Source organism: Mixophyes fleayi, chromosome 12 (genome assembly GCF_038048845.1).
Source record: "Mixophyes fleayi isolate aMixFle1 chromosome 12, aMixFle1.hap1, whole genome shotgun sequence".
NCBI classification, from domain to species: Eukaryota; Metazoa; Chordata; class Amphibia; order Anura; family Limnodynastidae; genus Mixophyes; species Mixophyes fleayi.
In genome coordinates this window covers 81,864,805-81,891,090 of record NC_134413.1, presented here as the reverse complement: position 1 = coordinate 81,891,090, position 26,286 = coordinate 81,864,805, and the positions used below count along the sequence as shown (strand labels likewise).

Here is a 26,286-nt window from a genome sequence, read left to right as displayed (position 1 = left end):
GGAGGGGGTTATTGCTTGGTCCTGTGAGGAGGGAGAGATATTGGAGGTAGCATTGACATACAGCGCTGTGGTGGGAAAGAATAGGATGGAAGGGTGGTAATTAATGGGCTGGCATCCAATATAGATAACAGTTGACAGCCTAGGAGTGTTTGGCATGTTGGTGGTTGTAGAACTACAAGCGCCATCAAGCTCATGGGCGCCAGTTCATACTATAATTTGTAGTGTCACTAGTGTCCTCCCAGGTCTCCTCATCTGGTGGGGGGCCAAGGTCCCTCTCCCACTCCGCGTCGTACTCGTTTCACATAGGTGGGGCACCGTCTAGCCGAATAACATACATTTAGAGTCTCATACATTTACATGTGGGCTGGTGTCTACAAATGTGTTCAAATGGAATGAGGTCCCAAAGAGTGTGGGCTGGAGGTAGGGAGTACCAGAAATGTTGTGTTTGAAGGTATTCAAATGTGTTTAGAACGTGAGAGGGTGACTCTTTTGGAGGTCAGCAAGGAACAGCCACCGACTTCTGTAGGAAACTTAAGATCAGCTCGGAGGCAGTTGGTAAACCTGGCCGTAGATGTCCTCAGCCGGAAGCAGAATTACCCCAGATACTAGTCATGGGGAAGGTGATGTTCAGTCTCAACAAATATGAGTGCCAGAGGTTAGTTCAGAATTTTATCGTTGGGAGTAGTTCGGAAGTCTTTGGTCTTTGATTTCTGTTTAGACCAGCAGGGGTTACGTCAGACCTGTTTAGGTACCTGGATTCGGTGTCTAGCCAGGAGGATGCTCCTGTGGGGGAATATATAACGCAGCCATTTGGGAAATGTTCAACGCCAGATAGTACTCTCTTATCTGGGAGTCCCCTTCCCCTCTAGTGATAGGTTTCTTCGGGCCTACTGTCTTGGGGCCTATTGTTCCAGATGAAATGAAGATGGGCTTTATGGACATTGTTTAGCAGGGAGAGGGGAATCGCCATTTAGTGATACTAATTTTGACCGCTGTGATCCTGCCCAGCCAGGAGATTATGAAATGTCTCCAGGAGGCCACATCTGCCTGCAGTTTTGAGAAGGACACTTACTAGATTCTGGTACCAGGAGATTCTGGAAAACAGAAAACCTTTACACTTAGTCAAGTCCAAGAGGCAGAGTTAGCTTCTCCCTTCACCTACAGAATCCATTTCAAACTCCTCACCCTCTCCCCACTCCACTGCCCGTTACATTTCTTACCTCCTCCATTCACACTCCATGTCGTTTCCTGAGTTCAGCCAATGACCGTCACCTCTCCTCCACCCTGATCACCTCATCCCAGGCCAGAATCCAAGACTTCTCCTTGGCTGCCCCTCTTCATTTGAGCGAGCTTCCTCGCTCCATCTGACTGTCCCTTAATGTAGCCACCTTCAAATGGGCACTCAAAACACATCTTTTCCTCAAATCCTACCAGCCAACCACCTAATCTTCTATCCATATTTGATTACCTTACCCTCTTTCTTACCCCCTCTCTTGCGCTTGATCCCCTCCTCTGACTCCGTTTTTGCCTCCTGTCTGTTTGCCCTCCCATTAGGATGTAAGCTCTTATGAGCAGGGCCCTCTTCCCTCTTGTTTCTCTTCTACCTATTCTTCTGCTCCTACTTCACTATACAAGCTATGTTTGGAGTGTTTGAAGTCCTGGTAGTATTTGTTTAATATTCGGTACTGTATCTACCCTGTATGGTCTTATGTCTGTGTCTGTACGACGCTGCGGAAATTTTGTGGAGCCCTATAGATGAGGACGAATAATAATAATAATAGTCGATGTTGGGAACAGTGGCCTATTCCGTCTTGGGCAGATGTTGTGGAGTTGTTTTTGGGGGTCTTGTGGGTAGGGGGCTGCTTCAGGTAGGTGATCTTTCTCTGCTTCAATTTCCAATTTAAGGAGAAGGATTAGGGCCTTGGTGAGTTTTCTGGGTGTGTATATTCGGTATTTGTTGTTGTGTTGCCACAGTATGGTGGTGAAGACTTTGAGGTCTCTTTGAAAGGATGGTACCCAGCAGTATGATTACACCTCCTGTAACTTGTTTCTAGGTTTGGGTTTTTAAACACTGTAGGCCTGATTCATGAAGGCAGGCAAAGCCAATGTAAGGCAATGTGTGATTTTTTTTAAAAAAGCATGTAAATCAGACATATGTACGTACGTGGTGTTATTAATGTCTTCTGTACATAAAATACATTTTTACAGTTGCTCTTGATTGCAAACACATGTTCTAGCTGTATACACAGCCGTCATCACTATCACTCGGCACTTACACCCGGCCTGTAGCTGAGTGGATGAAACCAACAGGTTGTGTGCCCCTTTGGGGTGACAAAGTTATACCCCTGTGCATCACAGAACGGTCAGTTTGTAATGATGAGTAGACAACAATATAAGGTCTTTATAATGTATTCAAGTTTTCTATATATGATCAGTTACATAACACAACGGCCAAGCTCCTTATACAGATGATGCAGCCACAGTACATAAGAATGATGTTATGTTCAGTGTAAGTATCTGCAATGTTCCTGGGTTAGTCTACTTAGATTATGGACAAAAGTCTCTGATGTGCGTTTTCCATTTCTCTCTGGTTAGTCACAATGTGAATTAACAAACTTTGTTTTGGAACCTTGTTGTTGGTGCACTTACATGTCCGTCGTGGCGGGGGGCTGCAGCTCTCGTTCCCCAGTGAACTCCGATCCCTAGTTAAGCTGTAAAGTCGCTCTGTCTTCCCTCCTGAAGTGTAGGTCATTGAATGAGACTCATACTCTGAGGAAGTTTCCGAGCAGTGATGTAACATTGTGAGACTCATGTTGGATGGGTGCAGAGGAATTTTTTTACATAGGGACTTCGTCTTATGCATTTTTGTGTGTGTAAAGCAACGGGCATGGTGTATGGTGTTACAACCCCTTAATCCAGTGGTTCCCAAACTTTTGCAGTTCGTGGCACCCTTAGAGTCTCCATAATTTTTTCAAGGCACCCCTCCAAAATAATTACAGAGCAGTCCAGTTTTATTAGTTGGGTCAAAAAGTCAGGACAGAAATACTTATTTAGTTGTATGCAAAAATAATACACATATATCCAAGGGAAAATAATTATTTTATATATATTTTTCAATTATATTTCTGTCAAAGAATAATTTAGAGCTAACTCACACTGTGCCCCCTCTGCAGCTCCCCACACACTCTGTATCCCATCTGCAGCTCCCCACACACTCTGTGCCCCCTCTGCAGCTCCCCACACACTCTGTGCCCCCTCTGCAGCTCCCCACACACTCTGTGCCCCCTCTGCACCTCCACACACTCTGTGCCCCCTCTGCAGCTCCCCACACTCTGTGCCCCCTCTGCAGCTCCCCACACTCTGTGCCCCCTCTGCACCTCCACACACTCTGACCCCTCTGCACCTCCACACACTCTGTGACCCCTCTGCACCTCCACACACTCTGTGACCCCTCTGCACCTCCCCAGACGCTCTGTGCCCCCTCTGCACCTCCCCAGACGCTCTGTGCCCCCTCTGCACCTCCCCAGACGCTCTGTGCCCCCTCTGCACCTCCCCAGACGCTCTGTGCCCCCTCTGCACCTCCCCAGACGCTCTGTGCCCCCTCTGCACCTCCCCACACCCTCTGTGCCCCCTCTGCATCTACCCACACGCTCTGTGCCCCCTCTGCATCTACCCACACGCTCTGTGCCCCCTCTGCAGCTCCCCACACACTCTGTGCCCCCTCTGCAGCTCCCCACACACTCTGTGCCCACACTCTGTACCCCCTCTGCAGCTCCCCACACACTCTGTGCCCCTTTTGCACCTCCACACACTCTGTGCCCCCTTTGCACCTCCCCACACACTCTGTGCCCCCTTTGCACCTCCCCACACACTCTGTGCCCCCTCTGCAGCTCCCCACACACTCTGTGCCCCCTCTGCAGCTCCACACACGCTCTGTGCCCCCTCTGCAGCTCCCCACACACTCTGTGCCCCCTCTGCATTTCCACATACTCTGTCACACCCGACATTCAGTGAGAAGCGGCAGGAGAGAGGAGGATGCTGAGTCCCAGGCGCCGCCGGATTGGTAACTTTTTTTTTTGTTGTTTCTCTTCCAGCTCGCGGCACCCCTGTGACAGCGCCGCGGCACCCCTGGGAGACGCGGTGCACACTTTGGGAACTGCCGCCTTAATCTACTCCATACCTAAACTGCACTTTGTAGCCATGTTGTTATCAGGAAGTATCAGTGATGTAACTATAACATCTCCTTGGAAAAGTACTTCAGGGGTTAAATTCCACCTCCACAGGGAACACTCAGGAGTTGAGTGAATGAAGCTACCATTCTTATTTCTGCTTGTTCGCTATTGTCCAATAATGAGCTCTACTGCCAGCCAGGAGCCAGACCTAGCACCTGGGGAGGTAGGGGAAGGGGCTGGATAGTGTATGCAGCCCCCCAATCGAAACCTTTTGCAACTCCCCTGGGTAGGCAGTTCCCAAGGTGGGATTATGAGGTGATAAATGAGCCTTCCCTGGGAGCTGGAGATGTGTGTGACTATTTTTTGGCCAGGAGGTGATGCTCTGCCAGAGATGTGCTGTGGAACATATCTCACTGGATTTATGTGAACTGATTTCCTCACTTGTTGGACTTGCTATCGTTAAGGGGCCGCGCTGTATTTTAATCCTATTCTGCAGAATAAATCATCCTTCTAGTTTACCTCTAATACCGTGTCTGAGTGATTTGGGAACCAGGTATCTTCACATTTGGTGGCAAGCGGTGGGATCACTCAGTGACAAGCACGGTATTGGAAAGGCACAGCAGAATGGAGACAGCAGCACAAACCTACAGAAACACCAAGAAAGGAATTCTGCAGGAACTTTGTCAGGCAAGAAAAATTGAAATCAACTCAACGGATACCAGAGTGTCCCTAATCGAAAAATTGTCTTAGTGGGACATAGAAACCCCTGCTGAGGAGGAGGAGGAGGCGGTTCAGGACCCGTCAGGGGAACTCAGTAATGTAACCGGGGAGATGACAACCCAGGCAGCTGCAATAACCGTCCCCAACACAGGACAGCTCCAGATTTGGTTGGATGTACTTGGACCAGGAGCTGTCGCACATGAGAGGGCAGCAGTATTGGGAGCAGCACTGGGTAGACCGGTTGTGGTACCTGCAATGACATCAGTTTCAGTATTGGAAGGAAGACAGACGCCGCGATTGGGATATCACGATGTACCACGCTTTGTGGAATCAGCCACGGACATAGACACTTACCTTCAGGTATTTGAGTCCATGATGGAAACGCATGATATACCTGTGGCGGAGTGGTCGAAATATTTGGTACCTAGTTTGATGGGCCGAGCGCAGAGGCATTCCATGCCCTGAGCCCAGAGCAAGGAAGAGAGTACCAGGAGATTCGGAAAGTATTGTTGGCTCGATATGCGGTCACCCCTGAATCCTACCGCACTAAGTACAGAACCATGGCAAGAACCAGTGACTCTTCTTATACGGGATTTAGCAGTTTATTGCAAAGAAACTGTAATCGGGGACTAGAAGGGAAGCAAGCCACAACCTTAACAGACATTAAAAACATCTTTATATTGGATCAGCTAATGAATAAAATGGCTACAGAAATTAGAGAGTTGGTGGTGGACAGAAATCCCACTACCCCAAAGAAAGCAGCAGCATTAGCCGATGAATTCCGTGCAAACCGTCCCCAATGGAGGGGACCTAGCGGAGGTGAATGGGCAACTAGTCGAAGGACCCCACCTGATCGAGAGACACCACCAGCTATATTACGCCCCATGCCACCACGTACCCCAGCTGCGCACTCTACTGTGCCCAGACCTCGTGGTCCAGCCGTATCCGATCCTAGGAGGTGCTACACTTGCCAACAACTGGGACATATACAAAGAAATTGCCCACGGGGAGGAAGACCGTTCTCTGGATTGAGACCAACTGTGCCCCAAGTGTCAGTGTGCCAAGGGACATCAATTGAGGGTGGGGAGGGGTACTACGATCCTGATGCGCTAGAGGCGGAGGAAGAAGTCTATCACCCTGGAGATCATCTACCTGCTGACTGGAGAGGTGAGGGATTCTGGGAATGTCACAGTGACATCATTCTTACTGCTATAAATAAAACAGGGACATGACTGGAGAGGTGAGGGATTCTGGGAGTGTCACAGTGACATCATTCTTACTGCTATAAATAAAACAGGGACATGACTGGAGAGGTGAGGGATTCTGGGAATGTCACAGTGACATCATTCTTACTGCTATAAATAAAACAGGGACATGACTGGAGAGGTGAGGGATTCTGGGAGAGAGGCTCCACCCCTTGTGTTTCTGGTTTCATGGAGACTCCATGGTCCTGGTTACAGAGACCCACATGAGAAATACTAGGACACTTTCCAGATTACTTTGTCTAGGAAAGTGTGCATTAGGATGTAGCCCACAATATTATCTGTGGCCATTAGGTTCTGTGAGATCCTCTATAGAAACAATTATATTACAGTTTTTATAGGATCTGGCTCATATTGTGTTTGTGAGTACAACAATATCACCTTACAGGTGTTACACAGGGCGTTATCTGTTACATGAGGACATCTACAACATATACACACTGATATGCTACATAAAGTTTACCTTTATATAAGTTATATCACACTATACACAACGAATGAATTTTTATATTATAGTTTATTCTTCCCATGATCCTCCTCTCTGGCTCACAGGATGGTGACCATTCTCACTCTGGTACTTTCTACTCTGCCTCAGTCGTCTCCCCCTGAACAGCTGTAAATGAGCAGCAGGTAGACAGTCTCAGATAGAAGTATCAGTCCCACAATCTTCACAGATGTTGGATATATTGCATTGGTCACAGTGTGTTGTTGTTTTTTCCTATCACTAACTGAGACTTTAAGATTTACAGCTTTTGCTGATTTTTTTTTAGATGCAACTAAGTTTTACAATTATGGGATGATTTCCATTTCCCTGCAGTTTTTTTAAATGTGCAAAATAGACAATGTAATGCTTTATCTTACACATATAGCCCCTGCCCTACCTGTAACTGTTTTCTATATACATTGTCTATTAGAGTGTATACAGCACTTACCTCTCCTACTATCTGCCATATGTCGACCATTCTGAGTCCTCTGTCTATTACAAGCCCCCACTTCAAACTCATCTTGCGGTCTGCACTGATTTATCCAAGCAGATGATAGATCCGTGGGGGCCGGCTGTAGATAGAGGACTCGGATAGGTGGGTACACTGAAGGTGTCCGGAGCTGTAGGAGAGGTAAATGCTATATACACTCCACTTTCCTGTATATAGGGGAACAGTTACATATAGGATATGGGTTGTAATTATAAAATAAATCATTATTAAGTTTCCACTAATAGCCCCTAAATAAAATTATAAATATGTGGATCTTCATTTACCTTGATGTCTCTCTCCATACACAGGATTACACAGTAGTGATAAAGAGATCTGGTGAGTGTGTGACACCCAGGAGCCGCCCCTGTGTGTCAGGAGGATTGAGCAGGACCCAGAGCCCCATCACGGTGCCTGAACCTCACTCACTGATACGTGAGGGAAACAATGACCAGAAGATCCTGGAACTGACCAACAATATCATTCAGCTGGTGACTGGAGAGGTGACTGCTGGGAATGGGACATTATACAGTAACATTGGGAGATGTGAATGGATGATGACTGTGTCATTGTGTTGTCAGGTTCCTATAAAGTGTGAGGAGGAGTTGGAGAATTTAGAAGGACCCAAGGATCTGTACGAGGACGTGAGGATGGAGAATCACCGGATCCTCACATCACTGGGTAAGAGGAGAGTTTCATTTATTGTAAAAGGGAGAACAATTTTGAGGGCCACCTAGATACACTCATCTGATAATCACATATTAACAATGTACTCAGTCACTGTGTGTTTCCTACAGATGGATCCAGTAACAGAAATACCCCAGAGAGATATCTCCATCCTCATTATTTACAGGATTGTACACAAGAAAATCCCAGTATCCCACAGGAGAATCAGGTAGATGACATTTTAGGGTCTCGCCAATTACCAAAGTGAATTTTCCAATTTATGATCTGTAAAAAAATAAATCTTATACACTGATATTCTCCTGTTTCACCATAAATTGTTAAATCAGATATTATTTAATATATTTGTATTGTTTTGTTGGCTATTCAGGATGATGTCCTGGCTCATATTAAATTAGAAATTACAGAGGGAGAGGAAGAGACGTATGTGAGGGGTGATCAGCAGTGTAAGGAGGAGGAAATCCCTACAGATATTAGCACAGGTGAGTAATAAACACTTATTACAGAAGAGTCACATATTCTCCTTATATATACAAAGTAATCAGTCACTGTGTGTGTCCTACAGATGGATCCAGTATCAGAAAAACCCCAGAAAAATATCTCCGTCCTCATTATTCACAGGATTGTACACAGAAAATTCCCAGTATCCCACAGGAGAATCAGGTAGATTTAAGGGACTCGCAAATCCCAAATTGACTTTTCATTATATGATCTGTGAAAAAGCTGTGTAGATCTTATACACTGATATTCTTCTGTTTCATATCATTTTATTAGATCACATATTAATTATATGTTTTACTATTTTGTGGGCTATTCAGGATGACGTCCTGACTGATATTAGAGTAGAAATTATAGAGGGAGAGGAAGAGACGTATGTGAGGGGTGATCAGCAGTGTAAGGAGGAGGAAATCCCTACAGATATCAACACAGGTGAGTAATAAACATTTATTACAGAGAAGAGTCACATATTCTGCTTATTCAGTCAATAAAACAATCTCTTATTCTACACCCTCCTCTGTCAGTACAAACTAATGAGGAAAATGTATCTGTCCAGTAGGAGAGTCAGCAACCATCAGCCCCTATTAGACTCTTGTTTTCCTCCTCACATCATATCATTGTGTGCTACCAGCCCAGAAATCTGACCAGTCTCCTCCTCACATCATATCACTGTGTGCTACCACCCCAGAGATCTGACCAGTCTCCTCCTTACATCATATCATTGTGTGCTACCAGCCCAGAGATCTGACCAGTCTCCTCCTCACATCATATCATTGTGTGCTACCAGCCCAGAGATCTGACCAGTCTCCTCCTCACATCATATCAGTGTGTGCTACCAGCCCAGAGATCTGACCAGTCTCCTCCTCACATCATATCACTGTGTGCTACCAGCCCAGAGATCTGACCAGTCTCCTCCTCACATCATATCACTGTGTGCTACCAGCCCAGAGATCTGACCAGTCTCCTCCTCACATCATATCACTGTGTGCTACCAGCCCAGAGATCTGACCAGTCTCCTCCTCACATCATATCATTGTGTGCTACCAGCCCAGAGATCTGACCAGTCTCCTCCTCACATCATATCATTGTGTGCTACCAGCCCAGAGATCTGACCAGTCTCCTCCTCACATTATATCATTGTGTGCTACCAGCCCAGATATCTGACCAGTCTCCTCCTCACATCATATCACTGTGTGCTACCAGCCCAGAGATCTGACCAGTCTCCTCCTCACATCATATCATTGTGTGCTACCAGCCCAGAGATCTGACCAGTCTCCTCCTCACATCATATCACTGTGTGCTACCAGCCCAGAGATCTGACCAGTCTCCTCCTCACATCATATCATTGTGTGCTACCAGCCCAGAGATCTGACCAGTCTCCTCCTCACATCATATCATTGTGTGCTACCAGCCCAGAGATCTGACCAGTCTCCTCCTCACATCATATTACTGTGTGCTACCAGCCCAGAGATCTGACCAGTCTCCTCCTCATATCATATCATTGTGTGCTACCAGCCCAGAGATCTGACCAGTCTCCTCCTCACATCATATCACTGTGTGCTACCAGCCCAGAGATCTGACCAGTCTCCTCCTCACATCATATCATTGTGTGCTACCAGCCCAGAGATCTGACCAGTCTCCTCCTCACATCATATCATTGTGTGCTACCAGCCCAGAGATCTGACCAGTCTCCTCCTCACATCATATCACTGTGTGCTACCAGCCCAGAGATCTGACCAGTCTCCTCCTCATATCATATCACTGTGTGCTACCACCCCAGAGATCTGACCAGTCTCCTCCTCACATCATATCACTGTGTGCTACCAGCCCAGAGATCTGACCAGTCTCCTCCTCACATCATATCACTGTGTGCTACCAGCCCAGAGATCTGACCAGTCTCCTCCTCACACTGTCTGTTGTATCTCATGGGATGTCAGTCTGACTCCATGAAATTACCAATTAACCTCCTGTACACTACCTCCTGTGACAGTACCCATAGCCATCTCTCTGTACTACTACATGTGACATCACCATTAATATTTGATCCTCAACTGTATATTATCACTGTAATATTAATGCAGTATATGATATTATTCTCCTCCCTCTAAGATCACATACACCCCATCACAACGTACACTTCACACAAACTCTCCCATCTCGCACACACCCGTCATTACACTATAGTTCCCCTACAATCTACGTGCTTGGATGCTCTGTACAGTTGCTCTTTATTCTGCTGATCTGACTCTGTACCTTATACTTTACTTTGTGCTGTTACCCATCTGTGCCCTGCTCCATTCTCCTATTCTGTCCTGATGCTGTCCTCTGCTCTGTGCAAGGATGTAAGACCTAAGAGTAGTGTAAACCCATATCCAGGACTCACTGCTAATTTAACCAACTTCTGGTCTACTTTTGAGGCTCCAGTGCTGATGTGTGAGATCAGTGTCTAGTGGGCCAATGTCACTGGTTGACAGATCTTACTGTTCTAGGGTTTTGACTGGAATTATTCAAACTGAATGCAATTTGCACATCAATGTAGGTGGTTTATGCCTTGGACTTGGTAATTTAGTAATAAAGTGCTAGTTGTTTTGCAAATTGAAATTTAACAACTGTACATTTCAACTTTGTCATAATAGGAAAATGTTGGGCATTATAATATGTTAATCAATGTAAAATAAAATGTTTATTTCCATACATTTATTTTATTTCCAGCAGATGGATGCAAACACAAGAATATCTCAGAGGGAAAATTCATTTTATATACAGATTTTGAAATAGAAGAGAACATCACACAAGATTCTCCAGGAGGAAACCCCACTACCCGAAATATACATCCAATACTCCACATAGCAGATAAATCACCTGATCCCTCTAATCATGAGGAATGTTCTCCCGATAACAGAGATATTGTTACACATAATATAGCTCATACAGATAGCATATTTCTTTGTCCTGAATGTGGGAAATGCTTTAGGGTTAAGTCATCTCTTGATATGCATCAGACAAGTGTGAAATCATATCCGTGTTCTGAATGTGGAAAATTGTTTTCACGGAAATCACATCTTGTGGAACATCGGAGAACTCACACGGGTGAGAAACCGTTTCCATGTTCTGTGTGTGGGAAATGTTTTACACGGAAATCACATCTTGTGGAACATCGGAGAACTCACACGGGTGAGAAACCGTTTCCATGTTCTGAGTGTTGGAAATGTTTTACACGGAAATCACATGTTGTTGAACATGAGAGAACTCACACAGGTGAAAAACCATTTCCATGCTCTGAGTGTGGGAAATGGTTTGCTTACAAAAAAATTGCTTTTAAAACATATGAGGATGCACACAGGTGAGGAATCGTTTACATGTTCTGAGTGTGGGAAATGTTTTACACAGAAATCCACTCTTGTTGAACATCAGAGAATTCACACAGGTGAGAAACCATTTACATGTTCTGAGTGTGGGAAATGTTTTACACTGAAATCCACTCTTGTTGAACATCAGAGAATTCACACAGGTGAGAAACCATTTACATGTTCTGAGTGTGGGAAATGTTTTACACTGAAATCATCTCTTGTTGCGCACCAGAGAAATCACAAGTGAGAAACCATTTTCATTTTTTGAGTGTGGGAAATGTTTTCATATATATAAATGAAAGTTGAAAAAAATTCGCTCATGACAAAAGCAATTGAATTTGAAACGTGTGCTGTGATACTCTAAATATTGTAAAGGCAGTTGATTATATTAATATAAATAAAAAAATAGGCCTGTGTGTGTATGTATGAAACATACCGAATACACAGTGCGCACTCTTGGGTATCCCAATATAATTCCTTGAAATAGTCCTTTACTCTTCGCTTTTGTCACCACACTTATAATGTTCAGACCAAGCAGATTGTGTTCCACGCGTCCTTCCCTTCATACACCCGATCTCCACGGGAACAGCCAGATCTAAATTATCAAACAGATGGGGGCACTTTCATGGTGTATTATCATTAAAAGCAGATTTTATTAAAAATTGTAAATTTCACATATACCAGATATCAAAAGGACATAAGCCTATAACACTGAATTTCCTCCAGGTATCTCAGTTTAGCGTCCGACATAAAACAGATTTTCATACAATGACCATGGTCCACATCCCTCTTCCCGTTTCGTAAGAGGTGAATCCATGGTAAAACAAACATTTTTATACGGCAGTTTCATTTTTATTTTATTTTTTCTACATGTGTACAATTGTGTAGAAACGATCGCATTAATTAGTTTCACTATACTTAATTGGCTGTTTCATACAAAAAACATTGGACTATAATTATAATAACATTCCTGATATAACAAATCATTTTTTAAAAACTATTCCAATTCCCACATTTTAGTAGATCATTTGTAAGGCACTATGTATCCTGACCACTATTTAAAACTATCTAAAAGTCATAAAATGCATAAAAGTAAAGCTCTTCATAGTATGACTATGGTTTATAACGAAAGGAATTCATCGCTGTATCAGCTCCCCTATTTTTACATAGTCAATAGGAATCCCCCTTTTTACAATCTTATTTTCTTGTTGCCGTGAATCTTTTAACAACCATCATCTATTCTGGCAGTCTGATTTCTCTAACGTGTGTATATGACCTCATTCATTAGCCACACAGTGCCATCGGCTTTTACATAAGTCACATTTTAATAGACTACAGCAGTGTCACTTCTATAATGGAGCATTTCTACTTTGTAACCATGAATATTCCATATTTAGACAATATCTTAACTGCTGTTTATGGAATTCTTCATCATTTAACAGTTAGTTATTAGTTTTTTGGTTTTTTTTTAGAACAAAAGGGATTCTTAGACGTCTCAGTTTGTTTATTTAATTGAATACATTTTCACGATTTTAAAACAAAATGCAGTGGTACTCACATGTAAATCTTTAACCGCAGTTATCCTCATCCGCATTCAGCGAGTTAATTAGATTAAACCCCAAAGTGAGATTTCTAAGAAATCTCTAGAGGCACATTCATTAGACAGTACTTGGTGTCTTATATCTCTCTAAAGGTCAACGGACAAATATTTCAACTGTTAATCAAAATCAATGCTTTTCTTTTATTTAAATTTTATTTCAATATAGCCCACACTCTCTGCCTCTACTAAGACAGAAACCTTTAATCACATTACCTAATCAACATTCAGTGAACCATTAGACTACACACCAAACTGACATTTCTTTACATTGAGACTAAGAGATCTCTACAGGTACATAACTAAACAGTAATTAAGATCTAAATTTCTCTATGGCTCAACGCACAGATGTTTCTACTGTCATTCGAAGACGGTGTTTCCCTTCTATCATGCAATGTTTCACTATGTGAACATGTGACAATTCCAAACAAAAATATAAAATTGAAAATAAAAATAAAATTAGAAATAAAAATGAATAATTATAAAAATAATAAGAAAATTGAAAATAATAATTAAAAATAAAATGACTTTAAGCCCTCTCTCATCTACTGTTATTATAATGACAAATTACCCTTTGGGATCAATTTATATAATTAGATGATTGTCTACCCTATGTAGAATATTTTGTATATGTTCAAATATTGGCACCTTTAAAGCGCTTTTAGTTTTCCCTACATATGTTTTGCCACAAGCATACTCAAATAAACCACATATGTGGTATTACAATTCATAAGTAAATTAATATTCCTAGTTTTCATTGAAGTTGAATGAGCAAATGTCTTATCTTCTTTATGTACTTATTTTACAAGCCAATCAGTGAAAAAATTAACCAGCTATTTTATTTCTTCATTACATCTTTAAGATATGAAGGAGCTAAGTGAGTTTTTTTTGTCTTTCAAAAAAAGTATTGGGTTTACCAGGAAAAAAGAGGATAATAGAGTTAAAGAGACGGTAAATAGGAGAAAATTCTACCTGAAATCCCTCCTATGAGAAGACAACATCCAACTCTTCTGTGAGACCCTGTTACCCTTCGCCTCGTGCACCTGCTCTGTGATCTACCTTGTGATCTACTTTGTGATCTACCTTGACATTCCTTTTAGAGTTGTCAGCCTTGAAAAGAGTACAAACAAACCTGAAGCACGGAGTGTTTTAAGCACTGGCCAAACCATTTAAATAGATGACAATATCTCATACCGTAACTGCAATGATTAAACTTGTAGCGTGATGAAACAATGGCCATAAAAGGGAAGTACTATAGTACGTCTACAATATGATAGATTCTCAAATGTAGAGCTAATAAACGTTACGAAAAAGGACCAAGGACAGTGTTATGATGTCTCTTCGCTTGTCCCGTGAATCCAATGACTCAAATCGTTAACTGGAAACAATATATACAAAAATGTCAAGCGCTGGGAAAACCTGTACTTCTTACTCTCTTCAAACTGAATATATGTTGAATTCAAATGCAATATCAGGCACCCTAACCCTAACCCTGCTGTAGCATTTGCAGGACGATTGGATTCATTGCTGAGATCGGTATATATTTATCACCCCTCCGGAGGGTCCAGAAAGTGGTAAAACACTCTGGTTTATTCCAATTCCAACTGGGCTTTAAGCCATCCTTAAGGAGAGGACTTATCAGACATCATCCGAACCCGTGAAGAAGGTGGTAAGAACTTTTCTGAGATATTACATATGCCATCTTTTATCATTTTTTATACGTGACTATTGGAATTTAAATTCTCCCTTACCTATGAGGATTTTTCAGCGCATTACTGCTTCCCACGAAGTTGCATTATATGTGGAGGACTATACCTATTTTTATGTTTTGATTTTATACCCTGCTCTATTTCTAATGCATGCTTTTTATACATTTTTATTTTCTACTGGAACCGGGATTTAAAATAGATGTATATTTTTTCCATCTAGTGCAATCTATGTAAGCAGCATTTCTCTTTCATCCAGTCTGGGGGACACTGCTTTACCATGGGTTGTGGAGGGGAGCTGGGAGTTGGCACCTAACTAGTTAACTTTAGTGCTGCTGATAGACCCCTCCCCTCTACAATCCCCCTGCCTCTTCCTGTACAATCCAGTTTTTTTTAGGTGCCCTGGAGTTTGGGCAAGTTTTTTAGTGCTTAGTGTAATTTTAATACATTTTATTTGTTCTTTTATGTTTTCTCTTTTTTTACACAGGTGGTAGTGCTGGAGGGTGTTCTAATATAGAGAACACACTCACAGCTCGGCAGCGCAGGCATTCCCCTGTCAGCTGAGAGCCAGCGGTTCTCACTGACAGGGGCTGAATTACAAAGTGCCTGATTATAGGGAGTGACAAGCGGTCTCATGGACCGCTGCACTCCCATAGCCTCCCCGATAACCGGCGCTGCCATTACAGGCATAGAGCGCTGGTTATCGGGTAATGAAGATGGTGGCTGCCATCTTGAATTCGGACAGGAGAAGGGGCTAAACCAAGATTCCCCCCTCAGAAATAGGAGGGGGGCGTCGGGAAGTACCGCTGCGGAGACTTCTGTCCTGGGAAGAGGATCTAATAGAGGTCTCCACTAATCTGCCACCAAAAGCCATTTTTTCCCTATGGATTTTCAACAGAACAACGGCATCAGGGAAGAGGGGGGAGCTAAAACATAGAGTTCCCCCCCTTCTCACAGAGAAAGAGAGAGATGGACCTTCCCAGGGTTCTGGCGCCAAAGCAGAAGCCCGGGAACAGGAACAGAGCTGAGGGAGAGCACAGACTGCTGTTGGACTTCTCCCTGTCTTGGTGGCCCTTGGGCTAAGTACAAGCTTATTTAAACACATATTTGTTGTTTTATTACTGGCTTAGCAGGTTTACATTATAGTCTCCTGCTAGCCTAAAATATTATGGTGTTTAAAATATTCAAGTACAACTTTTTCAAAGACATTAGTTGATTACTTGTTATTTACTCTGTTCTTTTTTTTTTGTAAATCTTTTTTTATTGAAAGACTGAACAGCTTTTACAAACATATCTATTTTGCATAGAACAATGCATTAAGGATATTCAAAAATATTACATAAAGACACATATACATGAACACGATTCGACAGTAGTTCAGCATAAAAATAAAGTACCATTTAGTATTCAATAATACATCATGTAGGGATGGGGGAAAGACAAAGAGGGATAGAGAGAGGGAGAGAAACGTAGAGCGGGAGGGGGGAGGGAGTAAGGGGGGTTCATTTATTCCACTGAGAATATAGTGGTGAATCCTTGAATTCGAGCCACTCAAACAATATGTAATGATATTCCCTATATTTGTCCTTTGTTACTCTGTTCTTTTAATATATTTTACTCTCTCTCTCTCTCCCTTTATCTCTATCTGTATATTCAGCTAGATTGATTTTGTGTGATTGGTGTGCCTTCCTTTATATGAAATGACAGATAAGGGAAAGGGCCCTATGGCAAAATATTTCACATGTTCTAAATGTCATGTAAAATTACCGTGTGGGCAGAAGGACCCTTTGGCGCTCTGCGCTGCATGCAAAGCAGGGGCCCCCCTCTGTGCAAAGCCAGCAGGTTACAGCCCCTTCGTCTGAGGAACCGGTTTGGGTAACCTCCCTAACACAGTCGGTTACCTCCCTAGCCCAAATGGTTTTTCAATCAAATCAGTTGCTATCAACTGTGGCAACTTCGGTGGCTAGCAATACTAATACGCAGTCAGACCCCCAGGCTTCCTCAGATGCCAGTGGATCGAGTTTGCCGGGAACTTCCACATCACAGGCTGACCCAGCCCCTGCTAATACAGACCCGGCTTGGTCTACAGCCTTTTTGAAGGGATTAAACAAGCTTAACCAGTTGCTAGATTCCTCTAATACCCCGCCTGCTAAGAGAAGGAGGTTTAGAGCAGTAAATCCCCTTGTGGTCCTTTCAGATTTGGAGGAAGAGTCTGAGGAAGAGGGGGAAATCTATTCGGATGCTGACCATAGTCATTCCTCAGAGCAGGAAGTGTACCCTAGAAACCAATTTGTTAATGATTTGATTTTAGCGGTTAGACAGGCGCTGGACTTCCCAGAGCCGGAGGAGGTTTCCCCCAGGGACAGAAATCTGTTCAAAAAGGCCAAAACAAAAGCCAACCGTTTCCCTCCTTCTGCAGAACTCAAAGAAATTGCTGAAGGGGCTTGGAAACAACCTGAGAAAAGGTTTTTCATTCCCAAAAGGTTCGCCTCTCTGTATCCTCTTCAGGAGGAAGAGGCGACTCGCTGGGAGAGTATTCCCAAGGTAGACATTCCTATTGCTCGCCTGGCTAAACATACTCTACTCCCAGCCCCGGGTTCAGCGTCTCTCCCAGACGCCAATGACCGTAAGGTAGAATCCCAGCTCAAATCAATATTTGCGGCTGCGGGTTCTGGCTTTAGACCCACATTTGCTTCAGCCTGGGTAGCAAAAGCCATGGAAGCATAGGCAGACCAGCTGGCAAAAGCTTTACAGGACTCCGAGCTCCTTCCCCTTGCTTCGCATTTAAAGGAAGCTTCGGGGTATCTATGAGACGGCCCAGAATTCAGCAGCGGTTTCCTTTGCCATTCAGGCGGCCTCCATTTCAGCAAGGAGAACACTATGGCTGAAATCCTGGGAAGGTGATGCAGAGTCAAAGCGCTCCGTTGAAACCATCCCCTTTTCTGCAGCGGGCTTATTCGGCCCGGAATTGGATACCCTCATTTCCCAGGCTACGGGGGGCAAAAGCACTTCTTTGCCAGTATACGCTAACAGAAGCCGTGCTCAGAGAAATAGCTCCTTCCGACAGCCCTTTCAAGGGACTTCCTTCCAAAGGGGTCAGTCCTTCAGAGGAAGGCAATCTAATTCCCGAGGCTCCTCCTCTAGGGGAAGATCCTCGTTTACTACCAAGCGCCAGGCCGCTAAGACCCAGGAAAAGCCTGCGTCCTGACGACCAACCTGTACTACAGGGGGCGCCAGTGGGAGGACGTCTGTCCCTGTTTCAAAAACAATGGACAGCGTCTTCCCAAGATCCTTGGATTCGGAGAATCATTTCAGAGGGGTACAGAATAGACCTATTGGGCCCGGCTCCACAGCGTTTCTTCCAGACCCCGCTACCTCAGGATCTTTTAAAAAGACGGGCTATACAGGATTGTGTTGCTTCTCTTTTACTCCAGCAGGTCATCTGCAGAGTGCCAGATGGGCAGAAAGGAAGGGGTTTTTTATTCAAACCTGTTCCTAGTCAAGAAGCCGGACGGCTCCTTTCGGCCCATCCTAAACTTAAAGGGCCTCAACGTTCACTTAAGGGTGGACAAATTTCGGATGGAATCTCAGGTCAGTAATAAACGGCCTAGAGATAAATCAGTTCATGGCGTCCATAGATATAAAGGACGCTTATCTCCACATTCCCATCTGGATCCACCACCAGTATCTCCTCAGATTCTCGGTAGGATCTGCTCACTATCAGTTTCGGGCTCTCCCCTTTGGCCTCTCAACTGCGCCAAGGGTCTTCACGAAGATTATGTCAGTTATGGCAGCATGTCTTCACCTGCAGGGAGTTCAGGTCGTTCCTTACTTGGACGACCTACTCATCAAGGCTTCCTCAGAAGGTTGCCTGCGTTATCACCTGTCCCTCACCCAGGCAGTTCTCGAGGGCCACGGTTGGCTAATAAATTCAAAAAAATCCCAGTTGATCCCGTGTCAGCGCATGGTATTCCTGGGACTCATCATGGACACCAGGAGGCAGAGAGTGTTTCTCTCAGCAGAGAAAATCTCCTCTATTCAGTCGGTAACCTCCCAGGTTTTGTCTTACCCCAGCCCCTCAATGCACTTGTGCATGAGGCTACTCGGAAAGATGGTGGCCTCTTTCGAGACCATTCCCTTCGGGCGAGCCCATTCTCGATGTTTCCAATGGGATCTGCTATCAAAGTGGTCAGGATCACACCTACACCTGAAAAGTCAAAGGATCTCTCTATCTCAGAAAGCGAGAGAATCTCTTCAGTGGTGGATGTGTCTGCACAACATGAGCATGGGAAAATCCTTCGCACAATGGTCATGGATCATAGACACGACAGACGCCAGCCTGAAGGGTTGGGGGGCGGTAATCCTTCACCTACGACTCCAGGGAATTTGGTCGCCTCAGGAATCCACTCTACCGATAAATGTTTTGGAATTGAAGGCCATTCTCTTGGCTCTCCGGGGAGCCCAGTCTTTTCTTCAGGGGCAACCGGTCAGAATTCAGTCCGACAATGCCACGGCCGTGGCATATGTCAACAGACAAGGAGGAACCAGGAGTGCAGCGGCTATGGAGATTGCAGCCCAAATATTTGTTTGGGCAAAGCAATATGTCCCAGCAATATCGGCGGTTTTCATTCCAGGAATAGAAAACTGGGAGGCGGACTATTTAAGTCGAAACCAGCTGATGCCGGGGGAGTGGTCTCTACACCCGGATGTCTTCCAGTCTCTGGTTCTCAGGTGGGGTCCTCCGGACATAGACCTCATGGCCTCCAGACACAACCGGAAGGTCCACAAGTTTTGCGCAAGGGATCCCTTAGCGGCGGCAGTGGACGTTTTGACGATGTCATGGGAGTTTAGGTTGGGATACCTGTTTCCCCCAATTCCCATGCTTCCTCGAGTACTCAGACGAGTTCGGCAGGGCCTTCTGCCAGTAATTCTAGTCGCTCCCTCTTGGCCGCGCCGAGTGTGGTACGCAGACATCATATCTATGGCGGAAGGGCCGGGGTTCCGCCTTCCGTATCGAATTGACCTGCTTCTGCAAGGTCCATTCCATTTCCAGAATGTACCTCAGCTCAATTTAACGGCATGGCTGTTGAAGCCAGCCTCTGGAAGGCTAGAGGTTTTTCGCCCAGTGTAATTCAGACTCTGATGCGAGCCAGGAAACCTGTTTCTTCTCGGATCTATCACCGGATTTGGAGGGCCTACATTAGATGGTGCGAAAATAGGACGTTCCACTCGTCCTCTTTTCGACTTTCCCGTGTATTAGCCTTCCTTCAAAATGGCCTGGAAGCAGGCCTTAGGTTAGGTTCCCTAAAGGTCCAGGTTTCGGCACTTTCTGTATTTTTTCATAAGAAATTAGCCGAATTGCCAGACATTAGGACTTTTTTCCAGGGAGTTTTACATATCCAACCTCCCTATGTCGCTCCAACTGCTCCATGGGATCTCAACATGGTCCTAGAGATGCTCAAGGGCCCCCCCTTTGAACCTTTGAGTAAGGCAGACCTAAAGTGGTTGACCTGGAAGGTCCTCTTTCTTTTGGCTATCGCTTCGGCTCGTAGAGTTTCCGAATTAGGAGCTCTGTCCTGTAGGGAACCATATTTGGTTTTCCACGAGGACAGAGCGGTGTTAAGAACTCTCCCTTCTTTCGTACCAAAAGTAGTGTCGGCTTTTCATCTCAACCAGGAAATTGTAGTTCCGGTTTTCTCATCTTCTTCCCATACGGATCAGCAATCGATGGAAAAGTTAGATGTGGTTAGGGCTCTCCGCATTTATGTTAAGAGAACTTCTCAGATTAGACGTACAGACTCTCTATTTGTCCTTTATGACGCTAATAAGAGAGGCTGGCCAGCCTCAAAACAGTCCATTGCAAGATGGATTACGTCTACCATCAGACAAGCTTATATAAAGGCTAGCCGTCCTGTGCCGGAGAGAATCACAGCCCATTCCACCAGATCGGTTGGAGCGTCGTGGGCAGCAAGGAATGGTGTTTCTGCGGACCAGCTTTGCAGGGCAGCCACTTGGTCCTCTGTCCATACGTTTACTAAATTTTATCAATTTAATGTCTTTGCATCAGCAGATGCAAATTTCGCTCGTAATGCTTTACGAGCGGGATTTTCAGAGTAGTCCCACCCTTTAGGGGCTGCTTTAGAACGTCCCCATGGTAAAGCAGTGTCCCCCAGACTGGATGAAAGAGAAAAGAGGATTTATGTACTTACGTTAAATCCGTTTCTCTGATTCCGTCTGGGGGACACTGCGATCCCTCCCTTCTGTTATTCTTCTGTGTGCTCTTGTTTGACTGCCCTTTTTTCTCCTGGGGCTTTTTAAAACTAACTGGATTGTACAGGAAGAGGCAGGGGGATTGTAGAGGGGAGGGGTCTATCAGCAGCACTAAAGTTAACTAGTTAGGTGCCAACTCCCAGCTCCCCTCCACAACCCATGGTAAAGCAGTGTCCCCCAGATGGAATAAGAGAAACGGATTTAACGTAAGTACATAAATCCTCTTTTTTTCTTGTGCCCGGGCATTTTTTCCCCCCTCCCTCCCCCTCTTCCTTCCACAGATAGAACTTATATGTTCTTGTTTATTAGGATAATATTGTCTGGCTATTTGTTCAATCTTTTTTATATTCATGTGATGTAACTAAAATAAAAATAACATGTGTTCTTTATTATATTAGGCTATTTCTATTATATTGCCTGATATTGCATTTGAATTCAACATATATTCAGTTTGAAGAAAGTAAGAAGTACAGGTTTTCCCAGCGCTTGACATTTTTGTATATATGGTTTCCTGTTGTGGATCTCACATAGACACACTCGCTCAACCAGCTGACAAGTTGATGCGAATTAGCAAACAGGAGATACATACAGTTATCTTCAGTCACTTTTGTTGCATTTCTGCTTTGAATATCCCATGGGATAAATTACGGTGCATGGTCCAGAGAATAACAGGAGGTCTTTATTCATTATACCAGGTGCTGGTATATTTCTTGACCGCCCTGATCAATCCGGCTTGTTGAAATATTTTTACTGGAGAGACTAATTTAAGCCAAATATGCAGCTCTAAAATAAATGGTTTCATGTCCAAGAGGTCAGACTTTAAACAGACACCTTACGCGTTTCATCGTATACAAACGACTTCAAAGGAAATAATTGGCTATACCACATTGAAAAAAGCCTGCATAGAGTGTGGAAGATCTGTGTCTCACTGCTTTTTAAACACAGCCCACACGTGTATTGATTAACCCACACATGAGTATAATTAAAAAACACAAAAAAAAAACCCATTCAATCTTTATATTTCCACAAGCTAGAGATGTGCGCTGACCCTCTTGTTTTGGTTTCGAAATTGGTGTCGGGTCTAGACAGCGTTCGTGTTTCAGCTTTGTTACCGGTTTTGGCAAAAAAAACACGAAAGGTTTTGGATCTGGATTTAATTAAAAATTGTGAAAAATAGCATAAATAATGTAGTTTTGAGCTGTTTTGCGTCTATATCACTATTTATAGCATTAACATTCATTTCCAGTCTGTTCTCTAATGATCCCTTCTCAATTTTCACCAAAGTCTGCAGCGAGCTGTCTTAATGAAGGATTTTGTAACTTTGCCATTATTGCATTTGCTTTCTCCGATTCAATTTAAAAAAAATAATAAACTGCATAGAGTTGATATCTCCCTTTCAGTGCACCCAAACCTTTTTTGCATGTTCAGACTTACTGTTACTGTAATTGAATAAATAACCACATGGTCACCAATGTAAATTTGGCAAAAGTTCAGTTTTTTATTTAAACAAAAATGGTGACGGAGAGAACGATGTGAGTCAGCTAACAGCTAGCAAAACCAAACAGTGGAATTTCTCAGAGTGTGGACTTTCTATTGCACTGTCAAGACATGTTTTGGGCAACCAAATCTGCATCAATGTGAGTATTATGCATACTTACATATGTGGGAAGGGCGACTATGGGCTTATTTGAACTGTCTCGTTTACATATTTCTTACACGTCACTAATAGAACATATAAATATTATTTATATACATTCCATATTTATATACATGGATCTTGCGGACCACTGCTGCTGCTAGTCTTTAGTGGTCCCCTTTACCTCGGGGTTGGATGAAGTTTCCACCGAGGCAATGATTGTTTAGCCCTCCCTTCCTTGGTTTGATTGAGAAGGGCGGCATTACAACAGAGCATATAAGAAAAACACGGTAAGTAAAGCCCTGCCCTTGGCAACCGATGAATGCTCTGTCCATCAAAAAATGTATTGTGTGTGTAGTCTTTGAAGTTTTTAGTATGGCTACAGGCCACCTTCGTCTCTCAGAATCCTCATTTGTTTATATAGCCACAGCAAATTAGGTTGCTATTTACAATTGGGTATCTACATGTCTAAATTTCTACTGATACCTTGTCCATGTAATGGCATCTGATTATTACTGCCTCTTCACTATCCATAATGCTTGCTGTGTAACATATCAAATTTAGGGTGTGCGTAGCATTTCAACATTTTTATCTCTTGCACCTAACATTACATTTTTGTTGTTTAATTTATCCAATCAGTTTGCAACATGGCAGATTATATATTTTTTTTTGCAGCCACTGCAATGTTCTACATGCGGTCACTGAACGTCAAAAATGCCCAGAAAAAACCCTCACACGCAAACGCCCTTTTTTAAATATAGATTTTACTGAATGACCTTTGCAAAATAGAAAAGATTAGTATAGCGGTTTATTGGGGGTGTACCTGCTGCTGACCCTCCCACGAAAACACCCATTTATTTATTTATTTTAAAATGGATGTCCCTGAATGAGCCATTCACAACAGACAAGTGTTGAAAAATAGTTCAAAAGATTAGAATATAATAATATATTGATTCAAGGGGTATTTTTATCCTATGTCAAAAATACATCAGCTGGATTATCCTCTGATTACTGTAATGAGAAGGGGAAAAAAAACTATATTTCCACCATTGGACCTCGCAACAGCTTCTTTTCCCTGTCTGAGGCTGCTGCCTATCACTCAGCAGAACAGTGACCGAAACAATCAACACTGTATTATTGTTGTTCCATATATAAACGTTTGTGTAGACAAGACTTAGGGGTAGATGTGTTAGACCTTCTAAAAAGGAAAAGTGGAAGCGTTGGCCATATCAACCTATCAGATTCTATCTATCATGTTCTAGAACATGTTCTAGAACATGGTTGTCCAGCATGCCTGTAAATGTGGCCCAGCAGGGGTTTTGGTTGTGGCAAGGGGGCAGTGCTGAAAAAAAAAATCCTTAAAAAAAAAAAGAAAGAAAATACTTACCTTGCGGTCACGTCAGCTGGCTCTCCGGCTCCCTCCCTGGTCTCCTCCTCCGTGTGGCGCTCGCAGTGAATGTCGGGGGTGACGTCATCACACCCGACATCCATTGTGTAGCGCAGCACAGAGGAGTCACCCGCGTGAACTATCAGCATCAGTGAAAGATTATCCAGTATCTTATTGTTGTTACTCTGAATTTGGACTTTCTGCACCATGCAATTATGAACTAGCTGTGTTCTCTGTATGTATCTAATATAATTATTATGAGATGATTGTATTTTTAATATTTTAAACCATTTTAAATGTGCAGTGCTGAGTAGGGTGAAAATATCACCCACTGTTACCCTCATCGGATGCTGCTCCATGAGCCATTTTTCCCGCCACCCTATCTTTAAATCTATGTAGATTTCTATTAGTCCTCCTGATGCTACCTATATCGGTGACCATTTCAAACTGGTCAATAAAAAAATGATTAATGGGTGCAGAAAGAGAGGAAGAAAAAGTTTTTGGCATTTAATTCCCCGAACCCCACTAAGGGGCAGATGCAGGTAAGTTAAATTGTAGCTGGTAATGGGACTACTGCTTTAATCATGATTCTGCAACAGGTTTCCTAACTCTTACTAACTTCATTTCCTAGTAAGTTTAATATGTTTACTATGTTTTCTATGGTTTTTTCGATGATCAGCTATCGTTAGTGTTAGTGTATTTTATGTGCGGCCCAAACCAACTCGTCGTCTTCCAATGTGGCCCAGGGAAGCTAAAAGGTTGGACACCCCTGTTCTAGAAGATAACTAGAATGTTATTGGTTGCTATGGGTTTCCATAGCACTTTTCCTTTTTAGAAGGCTTGATTATGTTTATAACTGGTACTACAGCCAACGTGCAGTTTTTAAATATTCAAGGTGTGCACTGATAATAGTGCAGGAATCTAAATCGTCACTCGTGGTTGTGTCTTTAATATTCTGTAAAATTATGTGACTAAACTGTCATTGTTAAGAGTGATGGTGATGTGTGTTTCTTGTTAGGTACGCCTGTACCCTATGTCATCACGGACCTGTCTTTGACACTATTGATATGCTGACTGTGCACCGGTCTGGAAAGAAACATATAACCTGTGAGTCAATCATCTGTCCCCCTGATCTCCCCTCTCCTCCAGGTCTGCTCTGTCTGTCCCCCTGATCTCCCCTCTCCTCCAGGTCTACTCTGTCTGTCCCCTGATCTCCCCTCTCCTCCAGGTCTACTCTCTGTTCCCCCTGATCTCCCCTCTCCTCCAGGTCTACTCTCTGTTCCCCCTGATCTCCCCTCTCCTCCAGGTCTACTCTGCCTGTCCCCCCTGACCTCCCCTCTCCTCCAGGTCTGCTCTGTCTGTCCCCCTGATCTCCCCTCTCCTCCAGGTCTACTCTCTGTTCCCCCTGATCTCCCCTCTCCTCCAGGTCTACTCTGCCTGTCCCCCCTGACCTCCCCTCTCCTCCAGGTCTGCTCTGTCTGTCCCCTGATCTCCCCTCTCCTCCAGGTCTACTCTCTGTTCCCCCTGATCTCCCCTCTCCTCCAGGTCTACTCTGCCTGTCCCCCCTGACCTCCCCTCTCCTCCAGGTCTGCTCTGTCTGTCCCCCTGATCTCCCCTCTCCTCCAGGTCTACTCTGTCTGTCCCCTGATCTCCCCTCTCCTCCAGGTCTGCTCTGTCTGTCCCCCCTGATCTCCCCTTTCCTCCAGGTTTACTCTGTCTGTCCCCCTCTGATGTCCCCTCTCCTCTAGGTCTACTCTGTCCCCCATGATCTCCCCTCTCCTCCAGGTCTACTCTGTCTGTTCCCCCTGATCTCCCCTCTCCTCCAGGTCTACTCTGCCTGTCCCCCCTGACCTCCCCTCTCCTCCAGGTCTACTTTGTCTGTCCCCGCTAATCTCTCCTCTCTTCCAGGTCTGCTTTGTCTGTCCCCCCTGATCTCCCCTCTCCTCCAGGTCTGCTCTCTGTTCCCCTTTATCTGACCTCTCCTCCATGGCTACTCTGTCCCCCTCTGATCTCCCCTCTCTTCCAGGGCTACT

General features: G+C 44.1%; 1 protein-coding gene and 1 pseudogene across 2 annotated transcripts in view; one reads left to right on the top strand and one right to left on the bottom strand.

The window, feature by feature from the left end:
* LOC142108948 (uncharacterized) overlaps positions 1–12,602 on the top strand; it is a 28,174-nt pseudogene extending 15,572 nt beyond the window's left edge.
* Positions 1–26,286, bottom strand: part of LOC142108588 (uncharacterized) — a 160,666-nt gene that overhangs the window by 30,456 nt on the left and 103,924 nt on the right. The window lies entirely within an intron of this gene.